Below are 22,553 nucleotides of genomic sequence, written 5' to 3' on the forward strand. Positions count from 1 at the left end.
CAAAAGTAAACATGTTCTTGGACTTAACCCCGGAATAGGGCGTTTAGGCACTCATGGGCATAATTGTAATAAAGATTATTGATTAGGAAATCTAATCCATAAAGAAAATAAATTTAAAGAATATTAAAACCTAATTTACATGTTTATCAACCCCTTAAAGCTGCCCAGAACGTCCAAGAATCTATCCAAGGTGATTAACATAAGTTGCACGTTTCTATTTATAGTAGGCAAGTACTAACCAATGTGTGAAATATCCTTACAATGCATCACCCATTTCATGGGAATAGGGATCATGATGCACTATATGGAAATAAGGACTGAGGGTCACGACACACCTCTATCGCGATGGCTCACTAGAAAGTGCCATTTCACTTCTACTTCGTCTTATGCCTTTTCCCTTCAATTCCATGCCTTATCTTGTCCTTTACCTTTAATTTACGGCTTGTGTATCATAAATATATCCTAAAAATAAACTCACCAAATATCCTAAAACATAAAATACCATTGATTAGCGCTCACAATAACAAACATAAAGAACCGTGAACTAGAACTATAATTAGACTATTTTCGTTCAAGTAATCTTTAGCTTAGTGTTTCAACTCTTGACTTGATTCAATTGACTCTTGGACATTATAACAGTTTTTTTCATACATAATTACAAAATAACACTATTATTACATCATTCAATACATTAGAATCTGTCGATATCAACTAGAACAACACCTAGATCAAGCTAGTAAAACTATTTTTCTCGTGTAGATTCAAAAGGATCAATTTGAACCAAAACTTTTTTTAAAACACCTTTAAATATTGTAATTATCTTCATAAACAGTCAACTACTTATTTAAATCATCATTAACACATGAAGCACACGAATTGACCGTAAAATAAGGCTAAATAATCTAGGAAAACAACACTAAGGGACATAAATACACCAAACATCACCACCCCACACTTAAAGCCTTATTCATCCTTAAACAACTCTTTACTATAAGCATCATAAGCTGAGGAGACCCCACACTTCTACTACAATCAAGACACTTAATCTAGTACTACCATGACTACATAGAATGCAGGATTCTACATAAGCATGTTACAACTACAACTGATAGTTCAAGAATACCACTACAAACATCCTTGCCCCAATAATTGACTCACCTAGCTGAGAAACTCATACATATTGTTCAATCAAAGACATCAAACAATTCACCCAACTATCATCAAACATGTGCCCTCACAACAAGAGAGTTACCTATGAACACTCACATAAATGCAAATTATTATAGAATGGGCACAAGAATCAGATTTTTCTCACACACACAAAGGATGCACAAGTTACACATAGTGAACCATAGGCTTGCCCTTAGTGTAGTACTCCACTAATATCAGAATGTTAAGCTTAGGATAAAATAGGTCTTTAAGGGTTGTAATGTCAGCTAAGGGATGGGTAGGAACTATTTTAGCCAAGAATAGTGACTATCTTCCCTAAGCGCTTTGACACATCACATAATACAATCAAGACCAATCTCGAACAACCAACTTTACCCCACTGTTGCGTACCCCTATCTTTTGTTTTTCCGCATATCATAAAGCTCATTCAAAAACACTATGGTGGGAGTATTTTCAATGTACAATTGATTTAATTTTATCCCTCTTCACACCCATTATACATTACACACCCCTATGATAGCCACCCTCAACTTAAGCAATTGTCTTAGTTGAGGTGGACAATGTCCAAGGAGGACCAGCGCCAAAATATGTTGATTGCAATAGAATTGGGATAAAAATGGGAATTTCTTTAGCAAAAATTTCTCTAACTCCCAACTACAACATAACAATTTTTATACACCAATAACTATCACTTTGGGGATTCAATTTTGCCATTCTCCTACTTGAATTTTCAGCTCCTTAACTTTATTAAATTTACACTAAATTGCTAAGGAGCTTGGATCAAATTTGACATGCCCTGAAATCAAAACATGTCGTATGAGCTCCTCAAACCCACATGAATCAGAGGTCGCCCCATTAACATAACCTAATCATCATCACAAAAACCATAAGGGTCGGGTGAATCTCGACCTTATAATAAGATAGCAAAAAAATAAGGCTAATAGTCAATAATAGACAATAACTAACATTTCATTATCGCTAATGGTTTATAAAAAATACCCAAGTCCACATTCATTCACAAAACCTCTAATGATCCAAAGCCAATACTATGTCGGGACAAGCCCCCGACAATAGTCAAGTACAAAATCATTACAAGTCTAAGACATAGAGTAACATGACTATAACAGGTACATCATCTGGATTATTGAAGCTCACCACTTCAACGTCAATGTTCGAACCGCTCGAACACCTTTTCACTACGTAGTAGAAGAAGATGCTTCGATCCCTATGTCACGTGGGGACATAGAATCCAGACACAGATAGTAATTAGAGCGCTAGCATATAACTCAAGGAAAATGATAAAATAACATCATCATTCAACAACAGTTCAATATGTCATATTCACACACTTATCCATACATATATATACACATCACACGCAAAAAAGATATCAAGACTTGACAACATTCTTAAACTCTTTAATTATGAGAAATAAAGTGGAGGACTCCAATATTCCACACTTAGGCTCAAACCATTCTTATTATTCATAGAACTTTAATCACATTCTTAAATGCATAGACATACATGACTTATTCATATTATGCCTCCAAAGAGTGAAGAATTTCCAATCTTCCACCTTACCAATTTTATAACCTTAAACTTCTTTGTTACATTAGTCAAAGAGGATCCGAACCCCGAACCAACTCAACCAACACACTAACGTTGACCGAGTCAACCAAGTTAACTGATTCAACAAATTTTATTAGGAGGGGTGATCGGGCCACAAGCCGTATTTTTGGAAAAGGAACTCAAATCACTAGCCATAATATCAGACTAGGAACTCAAATCACTAGATGTTTCCTTATACGAGGAACTTAAATCACTCACCATATCATTGGACTAGGAACTCCAATCGCTAGTTATTTTACTAGTCTAAGAACTCGTATCACTAGCCATTACATTTGATGAGGTATCTTAACCTCAACAAATCTCTTCGAACTAGGAACTTTAATCGCTAGTCATATCACCAGTATAGAAACTTGAATTACTTGCCATTTCATCAGATGAGGAACTTGAATCACCCATCATTTCATGGGACTAGGAACACGAATCACTAGTCATATCACTAGTTGAGGAACTCAAATCGCCCGTCGTTATTAGTCGCCATTAAAACTCTTGGCCCATAAGTTCATAAATTTACTCACATCCAATTCATTTCATAGTTAAAGACTCTCCATCATTTAGCCAATTCAACATGATAAATAACCATATGGTCCTCATGAGAGCCTTCATTGCTCAACTATTTTAATAGGCCGATGCCTTGACACATTTCATCATACAATTCAATCCATGATAATCAAGACCCACATGGGACCATATGGTCGTTATGTAAATATTTATTAGTTAAAAACTTTATTAGGCCAACGCCTTAATTGAATTCATCATTTAATTCAATCGACGGTCATTAAGACCTTTGCTAACTGATTCATTTTTTCATTACTATTTCAATGTCACACTTTAGTTACTCACAAAATTTCAAGTTCAAGTTAAGGTAATTGAACCTCTATTATTAGACATCTAATCAACATGAACATAACTTAACTAATTACATTGGAAGAAACATCAACATATTTCCAATTATCAACCACTCATACTTATAGGACCATTACCCCATATAAAGCCATAAGCTAATCCATTACATGATTAACAAGGTTCTTAGCAACCATTTACAAATCATTTATAATTATTTTAACTCAATACATGGCAAAAAAGTTCTTTACTAACCATCCACAAGTATTCACATTCATCTAGTCATTATCATGACTCATTCATTATCACTAGACCGATTCCATAGACACACATTTGACCTTTACAACATCGTTAAATCACTAATCACTTGAATATACTAAATACCTTAGTTCCACTCATTAATAAGTAAATTTGTGGTCATCAAGACCTACATAATTATTCACATATCAATATCATAATTACACCACATTATCAATACATTTAGGCTCAACACACATATCAATTTCATTTTCATGTTTGGGGGCTTCAACCCATTATTAGTCATTAATCCAAAAATATAATCAATTTCACAATACATGGTTCACAATACCTTTACACTATCAATAATCAATCATTCGTGCTTATTGTGCCATTTCCCAAGTTTCAAACATTACAAATATGAGACAAGACAATTCTCTTAGACATTTTCACAAACACCTTATGTACATACCTTTTACAAGGCCATTCTCATGGTAGAAATCTTCAAGATTAGGGTTACTCAATACTCTCATTTTAAACCATATATAATAAACAAAAATAAGTTAAACTCATAATCAATAGCTTGTATAAACATAAGTCTAGACAATAATCATTATTATCCATCATTAGGCAATAAAATCCTTTTCATTTGATTCCTATATCACCATGTACACTTACTAATTCAAGTGTGAAATACATGGGCTTAGATTTATTTAACAAGGGAAGAGTTATATGCCTTAAACAAGATGATCCACCAAGACAACTTGGCTTTTCTTGCCTCTAGATGCACATTCTCCAAATCCTATCCTCTAATCTTGCTAAAAAAACATTAAAAGTTTTTTGGAATGTTTGAGTCATATAAAATGAGAGCTTAAGAGGCTAAAATGCCTTAGATAGTGAGAGTTTTTAGGGTTTTAGGAAAGGGAAATAATGACAAGGCCATTAGTTAAAATCTAAAAAGTGACCCTAACCAGGGGTACGACTCCCCTATCTGACTCCTTAAGTAATCGTACCCTTTCGTATAAGTTGTACCCTGACTCTTACACTACGTTACTCCTATGCCTTCTATAATGGTTAGGATAGAGTGGACACCATTTATTCATATCCAATGGGTATGACTCATGCCCTAACCCTATGCACTACTCATAAACAAAATAGTCCACTCTATGAGTTTAAGCTCTATACGGCTCACTTAGTACCACTTGTATACTTAAGATACAATTGAGGGAAGGGTCCCTCATATAGAAAACAGAATACCATCCTTATAGGATGTTTATAATATGAGAGTAGAGAGGGATGTGGGTACAACCTATATCCAAGAGTACGAGTGGCTTGGACTATCGTATCTTTGATAGTATGGTCAAAAATAAAAAATAAAAAATTTTGCAAGGTCATAAACTTGGGTGTTTCAAAATTAAGGTCAATCAAAGAAGGGTATTAGGCTACATATGAGGCTGCAAAAAAAAATGCTAAAGGCTCAATAGGTCTAACTATGGTGATGCACAAGGGTAGGTCCAAAGAAGGTAATCATCTCCTAGACCTACATGCTTTATTTAACTTTGTACACACACCAGGAAAGTTCTGGACATCAGTTGCAACAAGGAATCTACAAACATCTCACATCAAATATGGCACATGCTCAACTCAATCAAGATCATCATCGATTCTCAACCAAAGAACCACATGAATTCAACATAAGCCAAAAAGTACAAGAGTCATAAACTATAGCCTAGGAGTCTAAAAAGTAATTATTCACATTATCAACATAATTTTTACATCCAAAACACACAATAACACATAGCACTAATAAGAATATCTCATATATTCCTAACATGCTTTTTATCAAACATTTACCCGAAAAATGGCAATTTCCCAACCCCACACTGAAAAATCTACTTTGTCGCCAAAGTATATGTAAAATTAGAGATAGACATACTTCCTAAGGCCTCTAAGACTATCTAGTAGCATCTTTACACATCTAAGGTGTTCGGAGGACCCCTCACTTAGTCTATGCCATGCTTCTTAGCTCAGGTTTTTAGTACTTAAACTTCCCATCAACTTGTGACTCAAAAAAAACTAAAACTAGTGAAGTAATAACTAAAATACTAAAAATAAAACATACCTTAAATTGGGTTACCTTCCAAGTAGCACCTGATAACACAACCCAATCTATAACTTATCTTCTTTCCTTCATCCTCTTCCCTCATATTTAGATGCCATATTTTTATTCATTTTTAAACTCTTGAGTGTGAACATTTGATGTCAATAGACCTTTTAATAACACCCTATTGAGGCTCATCAATTTTGCATCATGTCTGGCTGGGCCGATTATGGCTTGGGTTGCTCAATGAGAAAGTCCAAAATGGTCTTTTATGAAATAGACTCCACAAACCCACACTTATCAACTTCAATCATAGTAATCATGGATAAATATTTATAGTGGGATGTTGTGATGAGTGGTTTGTACACTTTGAAAATATCCTCTTTATTGTGTAACCTTATTATGAGCGTGACCCCTCTCACATCTATCAAAGGTCCTCCCATCGCCAAAAATGGTTCTCCAAAGATGAATGGTACTTTTTAATCTACCTAAGAATGTAAAACAATAAATTTATCAAGAATGATAAACTTACCTACCTTGATGAGAACATCCTCTATGAGTCTTTCAGGATGAGCTATGGTCTCGTTTGCTAGTTATAGCACCACAGACCTCGGTATCAGTTTCCCCAAGCCCAACATATTGAACAAAAGGAGGGGCATCAAATTATTTCTTTTCCCTAAGTCACTAAGGGCATGAACTACCTCACTATTCCAACATTTAATTAAGAGAGTAAACTTCACATGGTCATTAAGCTTTTTGGGCATATTTTATGTCACCACGGAGATATACTCCAAAGTGAGTGTTGCTGTCTCAATATCCTGCAACTTAACCTAATTAGTGATAACTTTCTTCAAGTACTTAGCATACTTAGGCATTCCCTGCAAAGCATTTAAAAGAAAAAGGTTCATATGAAGCTTTGTGAATATGTCAAAGAACTTCTTAAAGAATGCATCTTCCTTCAGTATCAGCCTCTGTGGGTAGGGCGGAGGTAGGATCTTCTTCACCGGATCAACAACTTTGGTTTTCAAGTACTCAGACTTTCTCAAATTTTCAGCAACTTTGTCTGCAATAGGTTGGGGAGTCAATGTTGCATCTACCTCCTTAGTTTTGTTTGGATGTTTTATAGTCATATTTTTACCACTTCTCAAAGTAATTCCCATTACTTGTTTAGTATCTTTAGTAATACTTGACAAAACACCCTGAGGCCTAGCATTTTATACCTACTGCATATGCCCAACCTACAACTCCAAGTTCCTTGTAGCCACCAATTGATTCTTCATATCTTCCTACTAAATTTTTTTATCCACTTTTAATAGTGCTGACCAGCTATAAGTTATTTCAAGATCTCTTCCACGTTGCTAGTATGAGTTATGGACTCATTTCCTTAAACCTGCCGCTACTGAAACTATTGTTATTGGTTGTTCCAAGATGGATATGGTGCTTAATTATGCCACTTCAAATTGTAGGTGTTCCCTTAATTAGATCTTTGAACATTGCTCACAAATATCACATACTCAGTATTTGCAGCACACATAGCCGTTGAATGCCTACTATAACCACAAACCTCATACCAACTTGTAGTCTGTTGAATTGCATTAAATGTTGTTGCAGGATATGCAACCCAAAACATCATGTTGCTTATGTAATTTTTTAGAGAAGCAATCTAGGTTGATATAGCAGTAAATTGATCCACCTCTAACATACCTAGAACCTTCTTTGTATCACTTATTGAGCCAGAATGACACTCAAGATTTCCTTGTACAATCTGGTTTAATAAGGTATATAACTCATCATATGTCAATTCCAATGCCTGACCACTTGCAGCTGAATCTAACAAATTTTTTGTGTTGTAATAAAGTGCCACAACAATAATATGAGCTAGTACCTTATTAGACTGCTGATGATCTGGACAATCTCAAAGAAAAGCTTTAAAGCACTCTGAATAATGATATAAGTTCTTATCTAGCCTCTATTTGGAGCATAAAATCTCACTGTGCATTCTTGCAGTCTTACTAGATGGAAAGAATTGTATGAGGATTTTCTGGGATAAGTCATCCCAAGTATGATGGAACTTGTCAACTCAACGTTCAATCTCTTCTTTACTTTCCCTAGTAGTTAAAAGAGGTATAGTATCAGCCTAAAATAATCGATTAACACATTCGTAGGGATAAATGTGTCACTAATATCCAGAAAGTTCCACAGGTGGACTTGTGGATCTTCCTGTGACAGACTCGTAAACTATCTATTGCATATCAAAAGCTTTACCATATTTTCCTTCAGCTCAAAATTACCTTCAGCAATCAGTTTCTGAAAAAGGGAGGTCAAATATATCGTAGGTGGGATTACCACTTCTCTAACTGGCCTACAGGTTGGTTTATCATTATACATGAGAACATGATTGTCTTATTCTTTTTTTATTGTAGGATATGAGAGAGAAGTATTGCTTCTCTCTTTCATTAATGAAAGAATCACTCTATGATACAAGCAAAATAGCCATCCATATTTTTAAGCATTGGAATAAGAAATTACGCATGTGGTTAATAGATCTGAACCTAAATAAGGGTTTCTTCATGGTCTAAGGGGGTGATGGAAGGGGCTACAGACCGTCAAGCTTGTGACAGATCTTCACTATGGTCGCCAAGTGCAAATATTCCTAAAACGAGTAGGGCCTTCTTCTATCTTCATTATTTTCCATTTTAGGCCCATTGTAAATAATTAAACCTTAGACTATAAATAGATAGCTTTAGGTTATTTCATAGATAGATTTTGATGAATTATGATTGAATCCTCTTTTAAGAGTGTGAGGCAAGCTTAGATTAGCTTATGTTGATCTTTTATTTAGAAATGTGGGTTGCACAGGAATCCAATTCCCTTGAGGTCTACATAAGAGCTAGGTGCTCTTGGTAATATTAAGGAATCTCGCTACATTTCATACATCTTTTAGCTGTCGTTTTTCTTATCAATTATGCCCATCCATCTATCCCTCTATCTCTTTTATCCCTTGTTTTTGTGTTTTTATTTGTTTGTATGTTTATTACGTTATTCCCTTATTTTTGTCTCATTTCATATGTTTTTTTCTTTTGTATTATGGTTCACATCATTTGGTACCAGATCCAAGCTTGAATTGATTACCACAAAGACAATCTTGTGTCTATTTGTGTTTAAAATAAAAAATTGCAACAAAGAATATTTATTCCCATTTTACCCCTACGTTAACATTTTTAGTTTTAGATTTTTTGTGTGTGTTTATATTTCTAGTGTTATATCCTTGTTCTCTAACACTATTATAGTCGAAATCCAAAAATTGGGTTAACTTGATTCATCCATCATTGTTAAGCTTGAGTTTGAGAAACTTAGAGGTGTGTTCTCAAATTGGTGATTCGTTGTTGATATTTTGGCATTTCCTAACTACAACTTATTTGTTGTTTTTGTTTTTGGGTTAGTATTTAATAGGTACTATGTATAAAGAAGGTGAAATATCACACACCATGGATAAAACACCACAAATGCTATGTTAGCTTCCATCATGGAGAAGCTTAATCCTATGGATAGTAGGATGGGTATCATGGAAAGTTACTTTTCAAGAAATATGGACCACATGATATATCATTTATGATTCCCTTCCTTATCCATTCCTAATACACCAAATCTTCAAGCCCACTTGAGTGGACATGCAATAAATGAACTTCAAGGTAACAAAGCTATATCTTACGCTCAAGTGAATGAGGCTAGTAGCCAACTAATTATGAATAATACTTTATCTTTAGGTGTTCCCAATGTCTCTTTACTTCATGATGATAATGTACAACTTGTGAGTGTGGATACACTAGTTGATCCTAATGTTGACAAAACTTACCCATCTAGCAAGATCGATTTGTGTCTACCTAGTGTTGAAGCCATTTGACGAGTGATAATCATTGTCTTATGAAATTCATTAAGACCAACTTATGTGTGAACCTAGACCATTACCTGGGAATGTTTGTAATGTGTTTAAAGGACCTTAAGTGAATAGTGATGTTTAAAATGTGTTCGATTGAATTCGAGTAACCCTCTAATTGCCTTTGTTGATGATCATGCTAGTATAAAGGGTATAAATCATTGTATTAGTGGTAATCTTAGGGGAAATCAGTGTTTTTGAAACCTATGTCCATAGCCGCTCTACCCATGGATGAAACACCACAAATGCTATGTTAGTTTCCATCATGGAGAAGCTTAATCCTATGGATAGTAGGATGGGTAACATGGAAATTTACATTTCAAGAAAGATGGACGACATGATATATCGTTTAAGATTCCCTTCCTTCTCCCTTCCCAATACACTAAATCTTCAAGCCCACTTCAGTGGACATGCAACAAATGAACTTCAAGGTAACAGAGCTAAGTCTTGCGCTCAAGTGAATGAGGCTAGTAACCAACTAATTGTGAATGATAGTTTATCTTTAGGTGAGCCCAATGTCTCTTTACTTACTGATGATAGTGTACAACTTGTGAGTGTGGATACACTAGTTGATCCTAATGTTGACAAAATTAACTCATCTAGCAAGATCGATTTGTGTCCACCTTGTATTGAATCCATTTTAACGAGTGATAATACATTTTCTTATGGATTTCATCAAGACCAACTTATGTGTGAACATAGACCATTACCTGGGAATGTTTGTAATGTGTTTAAAGGACCTCAAGTGAATGATTATGTTTAAAATGGTGTTCGATTGAATCCTAGTAACCCTCTAATTTACTTTGTTGATTATCATGATAGAATAGAGGGTATAAATAATTGCATTGGTGGTAATCTTAAGGGAAATCATTGTTTTCAAAACCTATGTCCATGGCCTCTTAACCCATTTGATCTTGGTGATTATTTGAAATATGGCGGCTCTTCTCCACACCACTTAGTGTCTGGGAAAGAAGACAATCCAACCATGAGTGAGGGTGTTGGAACTCATCCCTATGAAGAAAAGTTTTTCTTAGAGATTTCTAATCTACTTGAGACGCAAAAGTTGTGAAAAGGAAGTATCTCCACAAAGATGAGTTCTATAGAGGGGTTATAAGCTTATTGAGATTTGGAATCCATGTGATTCTTCATGACGGTTTGATTGATTTTCATGGTTTCTCTAGCATACCCCTTTGTCCATATCTCTTCAATGATGAAGTAGCTCTTACTTTGTAGGGTTATACACCCTCATTTGATCATTTTGATAATTGAATATATCTTAAGTATGTGCAACCTTAGCATGATGGTATGATTTAATGTGCTAACTCTAACCCTCATGCTATGTGTATATTATGTTTGTTTGTACTTTCTTTGGTGTTACAAGGTTTGGATTCAAGATCAAACATTTTTAAGAAGGGAAGTATGGTATAAGCCAAATGGCCATCCACACTTTTGAGCACGAGAAAGAGAAATTCCATGTGTGTTTGATATGTTGGAGCCTAAAGAAGGGATTCTTCATGGTCCAAGGGGGCGATGGAAGGGGCAACAAACCGCCAAGCTTATGACGGACTGTCACTAGGGCCGTCAAGTAAAAACATGCCCCAAATGAGTTGGGCCTTCTTCTATCATTATCATTGGCTATTTTGGGCCCACTATAATAAATTAAATCCTTGACTATAAGTAGCTTACTTTAGGTTATTTCTTATATATATTTTCATGAATTATGATTGAATTCTACTATGAGAGTGTGAGTAAAGCTTGGATTAGCTGGCGTTGATCTTTTGTTTAGAAATGTAGGTTTATTGGGAATCCAATTCATTTAGGTCTATGTAAAAGCTAGTGATCTTGGTAATATTAAGTAAGGTCGATAGACTTGATACATCTTTCTGCTGTACTTTTTCTTATCAATTGTATGTATCTATCTATCCCTTTATCCCTTTTATCCCTTGTTTTTGTGTTTCCATTTGATTGTGTGTTTTCACATTATTCATTTATTTCTTCTTCTTTTATGTATTTTTATCTTTCGTATTTTGGTTCATATCACTCGGGTTTGATCCTTGGTTCAACCAATTCCCTAACCCTGCTATCTTACTAGCTTGTAAGCTAATTTTCTGCAAATTCAGTACCAAGACCAAGTGTAAAGAAACAAAGAAATCTAAAAAGTAAAACTAAAACAAAAATAGTTTGCAATTTACAAATCCCCAGCATCGACGCCATAAACTTGTTGCGCCAAAGCTCACACATAGGTGTATATGGTCTCACCAAGTAATAAGTAGCCTTAAAATAAAGTCGAATATTGATCCCTCGAAGACTTTTCTTAACAACTATCAAATTCTAGTTCAACTATTGAGATTAATTAGTGCAAGCGTAACCCAAAGAGTTTTGAAAGTTTTTAAACTAAAGGTAAAATAAATAGAGCATGAAAATAAAGACTTTAGACAATCAATGGGTGAAAGCCCCGGGTTAAAGCTCTACGAATGGTCACACCACACTATTGAACTTTATTCATCGGATTACTTATCTTGGTTATTGATTAGTAGGGTTTATCACATGATCATGGTCTCCCGACCTCTAATCGTCTACCTAACTAGGACATTATAACTACATCGTTGACCGGGGATGTAATAATCCAATTAGGTTCTTGAAGATATCATCCTATATGTGAACCAAGCAAGTCTTCTACGTATGTCCCTATCCTAGTCGCTAATTCAAATTCCATATTTGATAAAAGAATAAGAACCTTACTTTATTTATCCCCACATTTTATGTTCCTATTCCCCCTAACCCCTGAGATCACAAGGTCAAAAATATGTGTATTCTAAGGGTCACCAATTCTTAAAATAATTAAAATGAGGACACTAAAAACACAAATATTATTGGCAACCCAGAAAAACTCAATTCAAAGTGAAAGTAAACATGATTTGGCCTTGACCTTAGATTAGGGCGTTTAGCCACTCATAAACATAATTGTAATCAACATTATTGAGGACATAATCAAATACATACAGAAATTAAATTTACAGAATATTAAAAATTAAATTATGTGCTTAGAATCCCAGTCAAGCTACCTAGAGCATCCAAGAATTTGTACAAGGTAATTAAAATAAGTTGCTCATTTTTTTTATAGCAGGCAAGTACTAAGCCTTATTTGAAATAGCCTTGCGACACATTAAGTTCATACTATGGATTTGGCCTCACTAAGAGCCACTAATTTCTTGGTACTAAATATTGTGACACACTGGATTGAAAGAAGGAGTGAGGGTTGCAACACGCCTCTTTCGCGATGGCTCACTAGAAAGTGTCATTTTACTCCTACTTCGTCTTATGCCTTTTCCCTTCTCTTCCATGCCTTGTGGTGTTCTTTCCCCTTAATTTCCAACTTTTGTATCATAAATATATCCTCAAATTAACTCACCAAACATCCTATAACTTTAAACACCAGGGATTATAGCTCACAATACCACAACATCAAGAACGGTGAACTAGAACTCAAGCTAAGACAAGTTTCATTCTATTAAACTTTTGCTTCATTTTTTGACTCTTGACTTGATTAAATTGACACTTGAAAATTTTAAAAAGTTTTTAGACACACAGTTACACAATAACACCATTATTAACTCTTTTAATACATTAGAATCTATCAAGATCAACTAGAACGACACCTAGCTCTAGCTAGTAAAACTAGTTTTCTCGTCTAGATTCTAAATGATCAATTTGAACCCAAAATTATTTGAGAAATCCATTAAACATTGAAATTACCTATTTATATAGTTAAATTCCCATTTATATCATCATTAACACATAAAACACACGAATTGTCCTTAAACAAGGCTAAATAGGCTAGGACAAACACATTAAGGTGCAAAAATACACCCAACATCATTTGGTCAAGTTGCAAGGTCGAAAATCTATGGATACCTAGTCACTATCTTTGTTACGATCATGGATATGAGTCTTGAGGTGTAGCTGCAAGATGATGGTTGATACATAGTCAAAGGCGGCCCTTTTCTAACTTTTAAGATGAGGGCAATCTAGAAATTTCACTTTTTACCTAATTTGAAACCCACGTATTATAAATCCTTTAGGATTATATTAGCACAAAAATACACATCAGAGTAACTTCTCAAATAATCCAAAAGGTTCACTCTATTCCCTCAAGTAAGTCAAGCGAGGGTTTAATCAAATTAATTAATTAAAGTTTTTCAGGAAGATTTCTCTACATATTTCTTAGTGTTTAAGAAATATTACTCTTATCTCATTGTAAATTACATAAAATCATGATATCTAAAGTTTTATTCATTAAATATTGATGTTGGGTTTGGTACATGGTCGGAGCATTTAAATTATAAATCATTAAAATACTTTTTTTATGATATTTATGAAATTATTTTACTTAAATTTATGATTGGTAAATGCTTTAGGGTGCATGGGGATGTTGGGTGGAAATGGGTACAATGGAATCCCTAAAAAAGTTTGTAAAACACGGAAATAGGGGTATAAAGGAATCACCAAATTAATTTGTTTGGATAAGAAATTGGATAAAACCTCAACCCACAAATAACAGATTTTGGTTTAAGCATTATAATGTGGTTTGTTTTTTTCTTGAAACTAATGCATGGCATAAATGGTTAATTTTTTTCTTGAAACTAATGCACAACATAAATATCTAATTTTTTAAGGAGGGTTTTGAATACCTTTTAGGTTACACTAGAATCCCCCAAGTGATTCTTCATATGAAAACCCTATAGGGTACACAAAAATCCCCCAACTGATTCTTAATTTGAAAACCTTGTGGGTAAACAAGAATCCAATTAGGTTGGCTAATGACATTGCTTGAAATCTATAGTCGGTATGATGATACCATTTGATAATGCCTTAATTGACTCTTGGAATTGATTATTTGGTTAAGTGTTAAATATTTTAATGCGTAATAATGTGGGTTATGATAGCTAGCCGTGAAGGTGTGAGTACATAAGGTTGACACTAGAAACTCATATTTACCAACATTAGGATCGGTCTTAATTACCATTTAATTGTGGGGTATAAGGGAATCACCCAAGAATATGTACATACATATTTATCATAGAGGGCGACGGGTACAAGGGAGTCCCCGTCCATCTATGATATCTCCAGTTAGTGTGACTAACATGTATTTGGTCCCATCCAGGTGTATTACTTGACCCATATATCCCTTGGGTGGATTATGATTGTAACACTTCACAACCCAGATTAAGGATTTAAAGTGCATGCTAAGCCTTATTCCCTACCCTAGTATGGTATATATATGTATATATGTATTTGCATATGTTTCTGTGTATTTTAGTAACTTGGTTTTTGTTTTATAGAATTACTTTATATTTATCCCTAAGTAACATGATAGTATTTGCCCTGCTAATCATTTTCAGACGTTGTATCCTCACACAATGCAGGAACCAGCCATACTTCTACTCTTCTTGCACACTGACTAGGTGATTCAGGGATAGTGTTTGAGTCAGACTAAAATATTGAGATTTCATACTTAGGGATACCCTAATTCATGCTATGAATTTCTTTATGTCTTTACTATTCTTTTTTGTCTTGGTTTTGGCTATGGTCGGAGGTATGTACCTACTGGGTATTCTTAGGTTTTGATTAGAGGCTTTGTTGGACTACTATGCACAAGGGTAGTATTGTTTGGTAGTTTGGTCATTGGTGGTTGATTTTGGTCATTAACTTATCATAATATCATTAAATTAATGTTCTATTATCTTGCTATACGCTAGGAATTCATCCAAAAAAGGGTGTAATTGGGTTAATTATTTGGGTATTGGGGTGTTCTCTAGTCTTGGTTGGACTTGATATACCGACATGAGTAGGCCCTAGTTTAGGCCGTGTCAGAATGGTATCAGAGATGTAGGTTCATAGTCAATTAGGTGTCTATAAAGTCGTGTCGAGTAGTCCCTTTTAAGGGTGTGTAGGATGCTATACTAATAAGGAAGAGTCTACAAAAAATTTAGGAATGCTTCCCTTTATTGTTGTTCTATTTTTGGGCTACAGAGTCTAGGGTCTTGAACTCTCCTATAAATCTTCTTTTGTTTACCTTTCATATCATACGCTCCCAACAATCTGAAGCTCATAAAAACTCATCCGTCCTACTCAAGGACGACATGGATGAATCTCGTCCAACTTATGTGGTTCAGACTCGATCAAGGGTCACCGCTTCTAATTTTCCTCATGGAGTTCCATCAAACTCTATTGACCCTACTTTGAATGGTGAAACTTATGCTCAATTACCTTACAGAGATGTTACGAATGCTGAGTTTCATCATTCTATTCATTTTTTGACCAAATAGTGGCCTTGCTATTATGCTAGTTTGGTCCTATTGGCCTATGAAAGAATAAGGATAAGGCAATAAATAGACACAACAAAAAGTCCTAATATTTAGACCGAGAAAATGTTCAGAGATATAGTGGTAGAGGTGGTGAAAAGTGGTCTGAGCAATAGAATCCGAGGAGTTCCCATGTGGTTGTTTGTATCCCTTATCACCAGTCTATGAGTGAATATTATTTTTGGGCTGGTGGAGCTCGTTCATCCCCACCCTATCCTTCCTCTCATTTTTATTATTAGTTGCACCACGATTATTGGTATGAAGAGAGGAATCGGTGTTTTAGTTGAGGCCAGTTATGTCACATGTAGCGGTAGTGTCCTACAAGGGTTACCACTATGGAAAATAGGATCCAGGTTGCTACTTGTCTAGCTCCTACACTAAAGGGTGCTACTTTTGTCTCCAGTACTGGCCGAAACCATCTTTATGCTCTCACCATCCTTCAAGAGTCTGAGGCATCTCCAGATGTCATTACTGGAATGTTGAAAATATTTTCCTGTGATGTGTGCTATTTTATTAATCTGAGGTCCACTCTTTCTTATGTGACTTCATTTGTCACTGTGTATTAAGGTTTCAGTCCCAAGTTTATTCCAAACCTCTTGTCTATTTCTACCAAGTAGGTGACACTATGGTGGGTAAAAAGTCTATAGGGGTTGCATTGTATCTGTGGGTTGTAGAGTGACTTTGATGGATCTATCCAAATAACATTTTGATGTCATATTGGGAATGGATTGGTTGAACTCTTCCATGCTTTACTAGATTGTCGCACCCGAAAGGTCATTTTTAAATTCTTTAAGGAGACAATTTTATAAATGGTAATGGAGTTCCCTAGTTCCTAAGGGAAGCTCATATTATATCCTCAAGCTTGAAAACTATTTTTTGAGGGGTGTCTTTAATATTTGGTCTGAGTTAAAGATTTTAACTCAAAATCCTTTGACCTTCCATAATATGGTTAATATGTGTCCAAAGGTCTTCTCAATGATCTTTCTTATATCCCCCTCGATAGAAAAGTTGATTGTGGTATTGATAGACTTTTAAACACTCATTTTATCTCTTTCCTTCTATATATAATGACTTCAGTTGAGTTGAAGGAGCTTAAAGAATAGTTGAAGAATCCTTTATAAGACACGTTTAGTTACCCTAACATTTCTCCATGAGGTTCTTTTGTTCTTTTAGGCATAATGAGGGATGGTTTCCTCATGGTATATTCTACATAGGGTACTTTGTTAGTAGTGCATGATGGTTGATAGACATTAAATTTGAACCATAGATATTGATTTTAGTAAAAGGAGTATGTTAGCTCAAGGATAGAAAAAAGTGATTTGTGATGGTAGATTGGTAGGTTTGGTATGAGATAAGTTTGATGAATTAGCAGATACAAAAGTGGGAAAGATGTGATATAGGCTAGAGGTATAGGATAAACAGATGGATGGAGGGCTAAGTAATTAAATTGGTTAGGTCTTGGAGTTTGTAAGACCATGATGAACCAAAGGTAGCATATCGATAGATGAAGTTTTAATTATAAAAGAGTCAAGTTTGCCTAGTACATGTACTTGGTGACACCGCTTAGAGCGGAGTATTATGCTTAATAGGTATAGAAAGATGGAGATTAAGGGTTTATCTAAAATTTCTCCTAGCGGTAGACTTCAGAGGAAAGTCAAGGTAAATTTACTCCTATTCTAGAGATTCCCTTCCATTTTTGTTAAGAGGGAAATCTTCTAGTGTTTCAAACATTCTAATATTCCTTATGCCTAAGGTCTGCATTCTATATGTTGTGTATGTCCATACTCCATCCCCTAAATCAAAGGAAATACTAGTTCTCATAAATTTGAGATTCGAAGTAATTGAGATCTATGTCATGACATTCATGATATATACCTCCATGTCTCACGTCATGCTTGGTTTCAAGAAATAGTGATTTCATGTTGAAATTCTTCCCTTGTTCCCTGAATATGATTCTCTTCTTTACATTATATTTCCCATGATAAATGCAGTTGCGTTTCTCCCGGAGCACTTGTTCTATGGTGTATTTATGTCAGAATGATCCTTTATTTATAACCTAGGTAGTTGCTATGATGTACCTTATTCCTATTGTACAATGTCTTATTTTTTTGGTGTCACCTTGAGTAGTAGGATAAATTAGAGTTGTAACTTATAAGTAGCCCCTTCATTCTTGATGCTTGTACTCTAGTTCCTTAGTGTCCCTTATTATGTTAGGGTGGTTGTGGCCATGGAAGAGTAGTGATTTTTTGGACAAGGGAATAGGGGTCATCCTTTGTTCAAATTTTGGGGTGACTACTAGGATCGTTATAGGTTTAGATTAGAGAATAGGATGACTCTTACTATATAAAATAGTTTAGGGGGAGGTGTGGTGAAAACCTTTGTGATAGCTATTAAGGGTTCTAGTTTTAGTGAGGAGATCTATAAAGTGGGTGCAGTAAAGATAGGCTAGAGCCAACCATTGTATTATACAGCTACAAGTCCTTGATTAAGACTTGAGGTTTCTTGATTATAGTGATAGAACAGGTAGTGTTGTCAGAGTGTTATAAAGTATAGAGTCCCATGGCTTTCACTAGTACCTTGATAACTAAGTTAGTCATTAACACTAGAGGGGTATAAGGTTATACTAAGACCCTCGTAGGTAGTGTTGTCAGAGTGTTGTAAAGTATAGGGTCCCATAGCTCTCATTAATACCTTTAGCAGTAAGTTAGTCATTAACACGAGAGTGATATAAGGTTATATTAAGGCCCTTATATGTATGTGTTCGCAGGGGGAGTTGGAGGGTTGAAATGAAGAAGTTTTGTCGACATAGTTGAAAGCTTGATGGAGAGTGTGGTCAAATTTATGGGTTATTAGATACATTGGATTGGGAGAAACAAGCTCTATGGGGAGCTAGAGGGGACATGGAGTCCATCTACCTATTCTTACTCTCCCTTCTTGATAATCGTGCTTAAAGTATTTGTGTATTCTTAACATCTTTGTTTTATGTCTTTGTTAAATGAAGAATGTAAATTCCTTGATATTTTTTTTGTCTTAAAGGTAAGAATAGTGAATTTTAAGGTCTAATTATTCTAGTAAATGCCTTGTCCCGTTATTCGAGGATGAATGTCTAAGTAGAGGAGAATTGAAACACCCTAGATTTTGGCCCTTGAAAATTTCTTGTGCTTTAATCTCACCCCTTGATTACGACTCACCTTGTGAGTCGTAGGGTGTCTTGATGGGTTATGTGACCCTAATCATAAGGTTTCCAATGAGTGGTGTTGGAGTCACTTCTAGGGTACGACTTGGGGATATAAGTCGTAAGGACTCATGATAAGTTGTTAGGATGAGTCATAACCAAATCAAGTAAGTTTATGGCTTGATTCGTCTCTAAGTATGAGTGGCTCACTAAGATTCATAGGGATATGTTACGAGTCATTAGGTGTAATCATAGGTTGGCCCGTATAAGTATCAACTTGGGTTCAGTGATGATTATGACTGGACCCTACGAGTCATAGCGTCTCACTACGAATGTGTTGGTTGAGTTGTAAGGTCGATAGTGTATGGGGTCCTAGTTACTGTCTTTGTTATAACTCCTATTTATGAGTTTTGACTCAAAGTCAAAGAAAACCCTTTTCCAGCTTATAAGGTGTGGGAATTCTTAACATTTCCCACTTACCCAAATTGAAACCCAAGTTTTATAACCCTTTTAGCATTTCATTAGCACAAAAAGGGATATCAGAGTAACTTCTCAAATACTCCATAAGGGTCTCGCTATTCCCTCAATCAAGTCAAGCTAGGGTTTGATCAAGTTAATAAATTAGGAATTTCCAGGGAAAATTTCTATCCATAGTTCTTGGTGTTTAAGGCATGTTACTCTTACCTCATTGTTAATTTCGTAAAAGTATGTGATTTAAAGTGTTATTCATGACATATTGATGTTGGGTTTTGAACTATGGGTTGAGGGTTTTGAATATAATTTGTTTAAATGTTTCTTCTGTGATATTTATGAAATTATTTGTTCTTAAATTGATGGTTGCTAAATGCTTTGGGGTGCATGAAGATGGTGGATGGACATAGGCACAATGGAATCCCTACAAAATTTGTAAATCATGGAAATAGGGTAAAAGTAATTCCCTAATATAATTGGTTTGGTATGGAAATTGATAAAAACCTCAACCCACTTGCATAATTAGTTTTGATTTAAGCATTATCAGTTGATTTTGTTTCTTTATTAGAACTAATGTATGGAATAAATGGTTAATTGGCTAAGGATGGTTTTGAAAATCTTGTGGGGTACATGGTAATCCCCGAACTGATTGTTACAATGAAAACCTTATGGGGTGCACAGTAATTCCCTAAGTGATTTTAATAATGTAGTCTTCAGGGTACATATGAATCCCCTAAGTGTTGGCTAATGACATTACATTCCATCTATAGTCTATATGATGATATCAATTAATAATGCCTCAAAATTGACTCTTGGAATTGGAGATTTTGTTATGTGTTGAATGTTTTAATTAGTCAATAATGGGGATTGTGATAGCTAGCCGTGAAGATGTGAGTCCAAAAGGTTAACACTGGAAACTTTGGTTTGATCATATGAGTATTTTTCTTGATGGCCATGTTCTTGTAGGGCACAAAGAAACCCTCAAATATATATGTACATATGTATCATAGGGAATGAAGGGTACAAAGGAATCCGTAGTCACCTATGGTATCTCCGATTCGTGCGGTTTACAAGCACTGGGCCTATCCAGGGGGTAACACTTGACCTATATAGCCCATGGGTGAATTATGACAATAAATTTTCACAACCCAGGTTAAGGATTTGAAATGCATTCTAAGCCTAGTTCACTATCTCAGCATGGTATATATGTATATATATAAAATATATATGTATTTACATATTATTATGTGTATTGGTTTAACTTGGTTTTTGATTGATGGCATTACTTTATTTTTATACCCAAGTTACATGCTGGTGTTCACCCTGCTAACCATCTTCGAATGTTGTATCCCCACGTGATGAAGGAATTGGTCATACTCCTACTCCTCTTGCATGGTGACAAGGTTATTAAGGGAATGTTTTTGGGTTAGACTGAAGTGGTGAGCATCCATACTTCAGAAGAAACCATTTCATGATATGGATTTCTTCATGTATTTACTATTGTTTTTGGTCGTGGTTTTGGGTATGGTCAGCGGCATGTCCCGATGTTTTATTCTTTGGTTTTGATTAGAGGCTTTGTTGGACTACTCTGCGCATGGGCGACATTGGTTGGTTGGTTAGTTGTTGGTGGTTTGTTTTAGTTATAGACTTATCATAATATCTTAAATTAGTATTCTCTTGTCTTGTTATATGTTCACAATTTATAGACAGTGGGTGTAAGCTGGGTAATGGTTTTAGTATTGGGGGTGGTCTTCTATCCTGGTTAGACTTGAGATTCCCGACAAGATAAGACCCTGGTTTGGGTCGTGTCACTTAGTTTTTGGGTCATGGCACTAGGCTTACCCTCTTCGGAGATTGAGCTAATTCATTCTATAATAATGATATTATGCGTGATATGGGATGGTATTTAGGTATTGGAAGCATGATTTGTCTGATTAGTCCTATTTTGACTATTTAGGGTACAGTGGAATAATAATTTTGGTGATATTGACTTAGTTTCTTAGATTTTTTACATTAATCATAATTTCGTTTATGTTTCTTTTGTACGTGGAAGTTTATTCTAATCTCGGTAAAGGAAGGTAACTTGGAACTATAATGTAGACTTATTGATATTGCGTTCTAGTTCTAGTCTGGAAATTGAGTATATGATAATATTCAGATGAGTTCTAATTCAAGTTTCACATTTGATACTGATATTGATAATATGAGTTTTGGTTCAAGTCTTACATTTGATAATGATATTAATAATATGAGTTTCATTTCTAGTACTACATTTGATGGCGATGTTGATAATATGAGTTGCGATTCAAGATCGGCAAATGATGAAAATGATGAAGATGCTATTGTGTTTTGATTCAAGTCCGACATTGCACGTTATTTATGATATGATACGGTACGCATGGACTCTTGGTTATGGCATGATAATAGGTAATTTATGGTTATTTAGTTATTTACTTTCCTCTGATTGTACCCTCCGGGCTTATGGGGGAGAGCGTTGGGTTATTTACTTTTACACATTTATTGGCTTATGGGGGCTAATTTAGTAGTTATAGTTGTGTGGTCTTTGTGTTGCTTTTCCATATTTATTTAATTATTGATGCATAATGGCGCTGGATCATATTTACGGTT

The sequence above is a fragment of the Capsicum annuum genome, chromosome 1, assembly GCF_002878395.1.
Source record: "Capsicum annuum cultivar UCD-10X-F1 chromosome 1, UCD10Xv1.1, whole genome shotgun sequence".
Lineage (NCBI taxonomy): Eukaryota > Viridiplantae > Streptophyta > Magnoliopsida > Solanales > Solanaceae > Capsicum > Capsicum annuum.